Below are 11,497 nucleotides of genomic sequence, written 5' to 3'. Positions count from 1 at the left end.
CTGGTCCTCAGCAGTATGTGAATCAAGAATTACCCGAAGAGCAGGATGATTTTCAGAGAAAGGAACGATAGACCAAATTGCCAACATTTATTGGATTATGAAGAAAAGTAGGGAGTTCTAGAAAACATCTACTTCTGCTTTATTGACCACATAAAGCCTTTATCACTCTTCTTTGAATGAGTCTCAGGTAGTCTATCATTCTAACTTTTGCTTAAGACATTTCATATCTGGAATGAACTTCTTTACCAATGACTTCTCTTTCTTGTAATCCTACCTCAACTTGCAAGTCTTTGGTGAAACTTTTCCTGACTTCCATCTTAGGGATTTTTATTTTTTCTGAACCACTAAAGCATTTTCCTGTATCATGTAATTTGACACAGATTGGTCTGGTAGGCCACTTGTAAGCAATAGGGGCGTTTGAGATATCAACCTAATTTGGACGACTCAAAAGACAAGCTTTGGGTGAATCCAAACCTGAGCTGAGTGGATCCAAGTTAAGCACTGGTTGGGATCTAACCATTCCTTACAGTAGCTATGAAGTCAACTTTATCTCTGCAGTAAACTTTTGGGTTAGACAATTTCTAGTCACATATAGCTAGGTTCAAACAATGTCAATGCATGATAAAAAATGAAAATATTTTCCTTACATAAACTGTCTGTATAGCTCTTATCTATCTGACTAGACCTCGAGCTCCTTAAAGGCAGGACCTGTTTTTCATAGTTCTTTGTATTACTGAAAGTATCTGATAGGTAGGTGCTCAAATATCACCTTCTTCAGGTAGTCCTTCCTGTTTCCCCCAGCTGATAATGCTTTAACTTCTTAAATTGCATTCTTTCTATTACATATTCATCTAGTTGTGTATATACTACCCCTCTCACTAGAATGTAAAATTCTTGAGAGAAGACTATGTTTTTAGCTTCTTTCATAGTGTCTGGAACATAGTCTATGATTTTTTTTAATCAGATTTTTTTTTTTACAATTCATTTTTATTTTTTCATTCTAATTTTTTTTATTTAATATTTTCCCCAGTTACATTCAAAACATTTTTCAATTTGTTTTTAAGATTTTTGATTTCTAGATTCTCTTCCTTATCCCCACCCACAATTAAGAAACCAGATGTGAAGTTATGTAAAACATTTCTTTAAAAGTTAAGTTGTGAAAGAAAACAAAGATTTCCCACCCTAATAAAAATAAAAACCCTAAAAAAATTAAGTTAAAAATAAAGAGAGAGTGAAATAGAGAATGCTTTTATTTATATTCAGACTCAATCAGTTCTTTCTCTGGATATGGATAGGATTTTTTCATCATAAGTCCTTCAGAGTAATTGTGGACGATTGTGTTATTAAGAATAACAAAATAATTTATAGCTGATCATCCTGGAACATTGCTATTATTTTGTATAGAATATATTTCATTTTATTCATGGAGGATTTTCTAGATTTTGTTTATTTTTCCCTGAGAACCTCTTGCTTATCATTTCCCAGAGAACAATAATATTCCATCAGAGAAACTTGCTTGGAAATTTTTTTTTTTTTTACAACTAGCATTGCTAATTGTATTCTCCTCTATTTATTCTCTTTCTCCTTTCACCCTATGCCTCCTCAAAAGTGTCTTACTACCTACCACTCCTGTAGAGCATCAGAAACAAGCAGATCTCCTAAAAAGCTATGCAGGGGTTAACACTCTCTGGGCAACTGTGGATTGATTTGCAGCAGGCTCAACCCTCCTTCATGAGCAAGGCTGAGACTGGGAGGAGCTGACCCGATAGATTCCAAGAAGTGTTGCTGGCACAAGTATGCAATCAATCTGGGAGTCTTCTATATGGACACGTAGGCATCAGGAAGCCATGTCCAGTATAAACATAAGATGGCCTTGGAAAAGAATGCTTGTATCAGGAACCATACATCACAAACTAGACAATTTTATAATTGTTTTGGAATAAACGGATTGGTACTATTAGTTTTTGCTTAATGTTAATGCCTAGCTAGAAGGTAACTATGGAATGTAAACTAATTAATTAACTTAGAGACATCTGGCACTATTGCTACCTTAGCTTAAAGAGCATATAAACCCTGGCTCTCAGGTCAATAAATGGACTTCATTGATGAAACTCCCATCTGTCCTGTGTCATACTATCTCCTCCATGGGACCCTTGAGTTGTTCTCACATTCCCTCCCCTAATATACCCTCTTTTTTATCAACTACCCCTCCTTCCCATATCCCATTCCTCTCCTTTTTTCCTGTAGGGTAAGATAGATTTCTATGCCCCTATTGAGTATATATGTTATTTCCTATTTGAGCCAGTCTTGATGAGAGTAAGGTTCATTTACTTCCCCTCTTCTCCCCCACCTTCCTTTCCAATATAAAAGATTTTTCTTAACTCTTTTTTTAAGGCAGATAATTTGCACCATTCCACTTCTCCCTTTCTGTCCCTACAAGTACATTCCTCTCTCACTCCTTAATTTCATCATTTAAAAAAAAATTTATTCCTTCATATTCCTAACTACCATAATAATGAGAAGGTTCTAATGAGCTAAATGTCATCTTCCCTTGTTGGAATGTAAACAGATAAACCTCATTAAGTTTCTTATGATATCACTTTCTTGATTACCTCCTTATGCTTCTCCAGAATCCTGTATTTGAAAATCAAATTTTCCATTCATTTCTTGTTTTTTCTTCACAAATGCCTTAAAATCCTCTATTTCATTGAATGACCATCTTTTCCTCTGAAGAATTATACTCAGTTTTGCTAAGCGGGTGACTCTTGGCTGTAATCTTAGCCCCACTACATTACACAATATCTTATTCCAAGCTCCTCCCTCCTTCCCCCTCTTCCCCCAGTTCTTTAATGTAGAAACTGCTAGATCTTGTGTTATTCTGGCTGTGGCTCCACTATACTTGAATTATTTCTTTCTGGATGCTTGCCATATTTTCTCCTTGATCTGGGAGTACTGAAATTTGACTGCAATATTCCTGGGAATTTTTATTTTGGAATCTCTGTCAAAAGATGATTGGTAGATTCTTTCAATTTCTATTTTACCCTCTGGTTCTTGAATATCAATAGAGTTTTCCTTGATAATTTTTTGAAAGATGATGTCCAGGATTTTTTTTGATCATGACTTTCAGTTAGACAAATAATTTTAAAATGATCTCTCCTAGATCTATTTTCCAGGTCAGTTGTTTTTCCAGTGAGATATTTCACATTTCCCCCCATTTTTTCCTATTTTTGGTTTTTGTTTTATTGTATCTTGATTTCTCATAAAGTCATTAGCTTCCATTTACTCAATTCTATTAAGGAATTATTTTCCTCAGTGAACTTTTGTATCTCTTTTCCCAACTGGCCAGTTTTGTTTTTTATGAACATTCTTCTAATTAGCCTTTTGTATTTCCTTTTGCACCTATTTCAATTCTGTCCCTAATTTTTTCTCTATCTCTCTTAGTTGGTTTTCAAAGTCCCTTTTGAGCTTTTCCATGACCTGAGCCCAACTCTTGTCTTTCTTGGAGGCTTTGGCTGTAGGAACTTTGACTCTGTTGTCATCTTCTGAATGTGTGTTTTGATCTTCCTTATCACCATAATAACTTTCAATGACCAGAAACTTTTTTTTTGTTGTTGTTTTCTGCTCATTTTCCTAGCCCATTACTCTGCTTTTAACTCTTTGTTAAAGCAGGGCTCTGTTTCCAAGGTGGAGAGTACATTGTCCCAAACTTCAGGGGTTTTGTGCAGCCGTTTTCAGAGATCCTTCTAGGAATCTGACCACAAGCACTCTTTTCTGCCCTGGAGCTTTAGGTGTCTCTGTCCCACTATAGCTGTAAGATCTAGTGTGTTGGCTAGGCTCTGTTGACGAGGGCTGAGCTGGGACTGACACCAGACTTCCACCCCATTGCTACAGACCCTCTCTGCTGACCTTCCAAGTCCATCCTAGTATCCCTGGTCCAAGAGGTCCAGAAACCTCCAACTCTGCTGCTGATTCAGAGATACCACCTCACTGATATGTGGTATGGCTGGGCCTGAGCTAGGATTGCATGCTGGACTCCCACTGTGGTTTCACAGTCCTTTTCTGCTGACCTTCCAGCTCCTGTTTGGTGTCTTTGAGCTGAAAGGTCTGGAAATGACTAGTACTGCCACTGATTCAGAGGTCAGGCTCAAGCCAGGGCTGAGTCCAGGACTGCATGCTGGACTCCCACCTTTTCTGCTGAGCTTCTAAGTTACCTTTGGCAGGAAAATATTTCACTCCATCTTTTTGGGGAGTTCTAAAGTTCTAAAATTTGTTTAGAGTAATTATTTAAAGGAATTTGGAGCAGTTTGGGGGAAAACTTGGGCAAGTTCCTGCCTTTATGCTGCCATCTTGGCTCTGCCTCCCTTAAATAAATATTTGTTGACTGAATGATCAATAATAAGTATTTGGTGATTGATTAGATATAGGTTTCCAAATATCAGATGTGCTTACAGAAAGGTATACTTTTATTTAAATTTACTGTTAAATAAAAAACAAAAACACCCCCCCCCAAAACAAACAAACAAACAAACAAACAAACAAAAAAAAAAAAAAAACATGGTGGAAGAGGAGACAGGAAATAGCACATCTCATCACTGATTTAAAGGTGAATGCATTACTGTTCTGGCACCACCATTCACTAACGAGACCCATAATTCATCCCTCTTTGTCTCTTCCATTTTGTAGAATGCTTCATACTTTTCCTTTCACTTCAGGTTTGTTGTCTGTTACTCCCAAATAGGGCCAGCAGAGGGTGCTTCAACATCATCTCTGCCATTGAGGTTTGCTAATTATTAACTTTTGATCCTCTATGAAAACTGGGTTTTATTTTATTTTAATTTTTTAAAGTTGAATATATGCATAAATCTTTTTAACTAGACAAAAGTAATGGAAAGGAAAAGAAATGTAAGAAAAAAAAAAAAAAACAACAAAACAATATCCCTGGCTTACCTGGATTTAGAGATTAAGTAGAAACCACTTAATTGGACATCAAAAAAGACCTTTGAATATGGGTGCAGTGACTTACTACTGATGATGTTGGTCAAAGCATTTAACAAAATTCTAGAGAAGAAAGAAAGGTAAAGGTCATTCCAAAAGTGTCAGTGGAGAATGGGGAGAAGTAAATCAGGTAAAACATACGGGAGGAAGTAACAATTGAGTTGAACTTTAGAGGATAAGGATTCAACCAGCAAAAAGGAAGAGGGAGAACATTTCAGTTATTAGAAATACTTACTTAATAAAATGAAAAATGTCTAAATAGAATTAAAATTATAGAACTGTTATTAATTGCATAATATAGTATTAATGTATATGAGAGATGCCTTTCTTTTTTATGTGTTCCACCATATGTGTTCCAAACTTTATAAAAACATCCCTTTTACCTCCTATCTGTATTCAAAAAATAAATAAATAATCTTGACACTCTTTCTAGTTCTAAAATCCTAGGAAACCCTGAAAGCAGGCTTCTTTTTCTGACAATTAATCTTAGGAACAGGGGTCTATTGGAGCCACTTCAAGCTGTCAGATTATTGTTAAATATTTAGCGTGAGCATTTACATCTCAGAAAATTGGCAAACACTAAAAATTAGGACTTGAGATATTGTCAGCTCTATCCATCTCCCTAGAGGTGAAATTTTTGTTAGCTACAGTAGATCCCAACTTATAATTTGAAGATTATATAGGCATTTAAAACACCCACACCCACACCCACACCCACACACACCTTTCCTGGGATTTAGAAAAAGAACGGACCATAGGCTTTGTCTATTCCAATTCCTTCATTTCACACATAAGAAAACTGAGGGAGGCTTAAGAGATTTTCTCAAGCTGGTAGAGGTAGTAAGTAGCATGATTTTGATTCAAATTCAGGTCCTTTGACTCTAAATCCAGTGTATTTTTTACTCAGACATTGAAAGTGGTATGCAAAAAGTCTATCAAGAGAAAGTTGAGTGTAAATGTCTTTTCATGTGCCTGTGCCCTTGTTGGAGAGGAAGAAGTGGGAGGGTGATACCACGCACGACCTTAACAGTGCAGCCTGGAAGAACTGAGAGGGTGCTGAACTTGGCACCTAGTTTAGATCCCTGTTTGACTTTGCACTTTTTTGGTCATGTTTCCTTGCCTGCCAAATAGTGATAAAAGATCTGTTACCCATTTGACAGGGCTCTTGAGAGATTTGGATTTGTGGCTTGGTGTATATGAAACACTTTGAAGATTTTATGGTGCTATCTCAATGCCAGTTATTCTTAATAAAAGGCTAAGAAAGAGGTGCTAGGAAATTCTGAGTTTGAGGAAATGAGAAATGTGAACAAATCAATGGCCACGGAGAGACCAAGACTGCCTGCCCTATTCTACTTTCCTCCTTTACTTATAATTAATGTGAAAACTAGAGATGAGCCATAGGGTGAAGAAGAAAGCCTGATTAATGTTTCCCCAACCTAGTTGTGAGCATCACTGCCCAGCTTGAGTCCTCTTTTAAAATTGGAAGCATCAAGATTTTCCAGTTAATTCTGACTGTTATTCTTTTAAATACTTTATAATGATTACTTTAAGGCTTGCTATGTTCTTGAGTTGCTTTATTATATCTGGAGAGCCAAAAGCTTTTGAGAGAAAAAAATTCAGTGTAATATGCAGAATATTTTCTTTAAGAATAAATCCATTACACAAAATATCATCATTACATTAAGACCTATCCCTGTAAGGAAAACCTATTTGAAGCTGCAGTCTTGGAAGCCTTTAAGACAGCTTAGATTTCATTGCTCAATAAGTACATTCTTCTTATGGCACATGGGTCAAGTTTGGCTAATGTTTGTAAAGGATTTTGCTGGCAGCTAACTCAAAGATAAATAAATAGAGGATTGAGGCTCATTCATTGTTAACAGACAAAGAGTTACTAGCTGCCTTTGTTATTCTTGCAAGATAAAGTCCTAGAGGGCGAAATCTTCCCAGCCTCTAACAATATTCAGCATCTGTGAAGTTGAGTCCCTCTTTTCCTTTAAGATGCAGTTCAGGTACCATCTTTTGAATGAAGTATTTCGTGTTCCCCAATTGCTAGTGCCTATCTCCAAAGTACTTTGTATTTAATTGCTGTTGTGTATGTGTGTGCACATATGTATTTATTGACCATATTTTTAATCTCTCTATATTTTATATATATAATTGTTATTTTCTCCATTAGAATGGAAATTCATTACAAGTAGGAATTTAAAAAAATTTTTTTTGTATTTCCAGGACATAGCACGGTGCCTGGCCCAGAATAGGCATTTTTGTATTTGTCAGTTGATTAATATGACCACTTTATTAATATTTGTAGAATTGGATTTTTTTGTTCAGCATTGCAGTTCCCAACTAAAGGTCAAATGTTGAAACAAAATGAGTTAAGAAGTCATGTATATATTGCAAAATTTAATTATTCATCCTTCATGAATTTTATGTGTGTATATGTGTATTGTGTATGTATGTATATGCACACATATACAAAATACACACAATACTTTGTAAGCTTTCGGAGCAATGCAAATAATAAATAGCATTATATGATAAATACACACAAGAGTTATAAAACAACTCTAGAACTAGCCAGTTCTATGGAAGAACTAAGAGTAAAGATCATTCCAGAAGTATAGTGGTGGAATGTAGAGAGAAGGGAATCAGAAAGACATAAAGAGAGGAAGTAACAACAGAGATGAACTTTAAAGGATGGATATTCTACTAGTTAAAAAGAAAGGGGGAGGGCATTTCAAGCATTAGAAATAGCTTGAACAGAGTAATGAGGGCAAATTTTATTTTGAGAGTATGTAGAGGGGAGGTGTGATATGGTATGTATCAAAGTAAAAGAAGAAGTACTATATTTCAGAAGGCTTTGACTGCCAGACAAAGCAATTTGGATTGTTGAGTAGTTGCCCAAGATTCTTCAGCAGAATAATGACATGACTAGATTTATGTGCAAGAAAATCTATCCTAGAAGTTATATGGAGTATTAATTAAGTGCAGGGGTTCTTAACATAAAGTTCTTGATCTTATTTTAAAAAATATTTTGTTTTTCAACTTCATTTTAATTGGTTTCTTTTGTAATCCTATGCATTTTATTTATTTAAAAGCATTATTCTGAGAAGAGGTCTGTAGCCTTCATCAGGCTATAAAGGGACAAATGTTAAGAATTACTGGACTAGAGTGGGGAAAGAGTGGAGATGAAAGGGCATGTTAAAAAGTTAGTAGAAGAGCTCAGGTGATAAGGAAGAAGAATTTATATTAGGGTGGTGGCAATGAGAAGAGAAAAGTGGATGGATTCAAGAGATATTTTAATTAGATCTATTTCTGTTTTTGCTTGATCTGAGATTAGGATTACTATCCTTGCTTTTTTTTTTTTTTTTTTTTTTAACATAATAGATTCTGCTCCAGCCTTTTACCTTTACTCTGTATGTATCACTCTGCTTCAAATGTGTTTCTCATAAACAACATATTGTAGGATTCTGGCTTTTAATCCAATCTACTATTTGGTTCCGTTTTATGGGCGATTTAATCCCATTTATCTTCACAGTTAAAATTACTAACTCTGTATTTCTCGCCATAGTATTTTTCCCATTATACTTTTCTTTTTCCCTTCCCCCTTTCCCTCCTTAACAATGTTTTGCTTTTGACCACCACTTCACTCAATCTGCTCTCTCCCTTTTCAGTCCCTCCCCTTTCTTATCCATTTCCCTTTTTAATTCTGTTCTACCTTTTATTATTCTTCCCCTTTTCTTTCCTCTTTTCCTTCCTACTTTCCTATAGGATGAGACATTTTATATCAAACTAAATAAATCTGATATTCCCTTCAAGAGATATTTTAAAGAGAAAGTAGATAAAATTAGTCACTAATTGAATAGGAATTGAGACACAGGAGCAGTTAAAAATAACCAATTTGGGAGACAAAGTGAGTATTAATATCACAATTAATAAATGAAATGAACACTGTGTTTTGTGGAAAGGCAAAGGTTTAAGTTTGTACATATTGAATTTGAGGTCCTAGCTTTTTGGCAACCTAGTTCTTTCTGTAGACAAATAGAGACTGAGTCTGGATCTTAGAAGGAAGACAGAATTGTAAATACAGATTTGTAAGTTATAACTATAGACATTATCATGGAACTTGTAGGAATGAACACAGAAGAACAATGCAAATAGTCTAGAGACAATTAGCAGACAGCTTAATTGTGAACATTTCTGAAAAAAAAACATTTTTATTTGTGTAAAATTTAGGTAAGAGTATTGAGGACAGGGAAGGACACTTAGAAAATTATTTTCAAGTTTAGTGCTAGAATGGATCTTAAAGATCCATTTTTTGGATGAGGAAACTGAGTTTCCTCAAATTTAAATAACTCAAGAAAGTTTAAATAACTTGTTTAAGTCACAGAGATGGTAAGCAGTCTTGATTCAAACTCAGCAAATTTGATTTTTTTTTTGCATCTTTGACTTAAAAACTAATTCTCTTTACATTACCATTATATTTTGAATAAAATTAGTACATAGTATGAAATTTCTAAAATAGTCAATCTGTAGGTATTAATGAAATGTTAACTTTTAAAGAACCATTCTGTAAATTAGCTGCAAGATAGTGGATTTATGACATATTGTCTTGGATCAAAAATACTTAACACCCAAATATAATGGTTTTGAAAACTGAAATTATTTGTTCTATAAAGAAATTAGCTTATTACATAGTAGGCACTTAATAAATGCTTACTTACTGACTGATTCATTAATGGGTAGCATGAATTTTTCAGTTTAAATAACTGCATTTTAGAAATATCCCCAAAGGTCAGAGCATTTTTTTCCACTTAATAAGGTTGAATTGGGGGTTGGGGAGGTGGAAGGGCCAAATCTTTTTCATGGAAATTTTACTCTTTAGACATTCATAGATGGACTGGACCCATTATTCCACTGAAACAGGGACTTCTGGAATAAGGAAACTCTTTTCCAAAGGATATTTCTGAAACTGATAGTTTTAGAGAGTTGTTTGGAATACTAAGATATTAAGTAACATTAAATCACATAGCCAATTTAGCTTGAGGAAGGTTTTTTAGTATTCAAGGTCAGGTTTCTATCCATTATACAATGCTATCTCTCTTAGACAATTATCCTGGTAGGAATGTGTGTGCTAGCAATGAGTTGGACTTAACTAGTTTTAGACTATTAGGGCTGGAATCAAATGTGCGGTATAACAATCATGTTCCTGGAAATTTTCACCAAAAAAAGAGTCAGACATAGAATTGTCACCTGATTGTCCAAATGCTTTACTTTGTGGCAGCATGTCCATCCATATGGAATTATTTATGTCAAGTTTGAAAAACCTAGCTACTCTTGAAGAAAGAAAAAGAAAAATCTGCAGTGACATCTGTGGCAATGTGACGTAAAAAACATGCATAGTGGTAAATCACTTTGTATATGACAGACACATTATAGTGAGTTGAACCAGAATCATAAAGTTGTAGACCTGTAAGTGGTTTAAAAAAAATCTTATGCTTTTGTTTTTGTTCTGGTTTTAAACGGAGATCATGGTCTTCATATGTAATTAATTCAATGGGTATGGATGTGGGGATGTGAGTAGTAAAAATAAAGGAAAATTGGGAGGAGGTGGTGGTATAAAACTGTCTTTTTAAAAATAAATACACATCAGCAATTAGAATTCATGGAGAAACTTTTTTTCCCCTCTTAATGCAGTAATTCAATAAATAATAGCACTATTTCCCAAGTCTAAGCCGCAAATAAGTCTGCATAACAATGGTGTCTTGAACCACAAAATATTGAGAACCATTATCAAGCTTTGGCCCTAAATGTCTACATGTTCTGAGTCTCAGTTAAAGCTCTGACAATGTATCTGAAAGCTCAAAGCAGCAGATCCAGAAAGGTCAATTTGACTCATTCTTTAGAAAAATAATTTTAGCTTTGTAAACATTAAACTATGGTTTGAGAGAATTGGAGAAAAAAAAACAAGTTAGAAAAAAAACAATTTATTAAGTAATATCATATAAATAACTTGTTACAAAAATTGATTTGCAAAAAGGCAAATTTACTCTTTGTGAGAAATCACGTTTTAAATTGCATTCTTTTCAAATCTATAAGTCTAACAAAACGAAAAAGCCATTTCGGTGAACAAGACATAGGGGCAGGAGGGAGTACATATTGCCCATCTGACCATAATGAAAGGGTCAGCCACACTGAGATGAAAAGTAATCATTCTAGCACTATTTTCATACAGAAAACCTTCCAAATGTATACTATTAAAATATGAAAATCTTAACTGTAAATGATTCTTAGTGCCAAGTAGTAATTGTTCCATCAGTCTCTCTCTCTGCTGAACAAGGGAATGACACTGAGAGTAACTGCATGATCAGAACACTCCAGCTAGTAAATCTTCAAGGGTGGCATCAATTTCAATTTCTACTTGGGAGTATTTTTTAATTAAAAAAGATCAATACCCTCAAACATTTATTTTAAGGGTTTAAAATCACAAATCACAGTAGGG

This window comes from Antechinus flavipes, chromosome 1 (genome assembly GCF_016432865.1).
Source record: "Antechinus flavipes isolate AdamAnt ecotype Samford, QLD, Australia chromosome 1, AdamAnt_v2, whole genome shotgun sequence".
In the NCBI taxonomy this organism is placed as follows: domain Eukaryota; kingdom Metazoa; phylum Chordata; class Mammalia; order Dasyuromorphia; family Dasyuridae; genus Antechinus; species Antechinus flavipes.
This window is presented reverse-complemented; position numbering follows the sequence as displayed.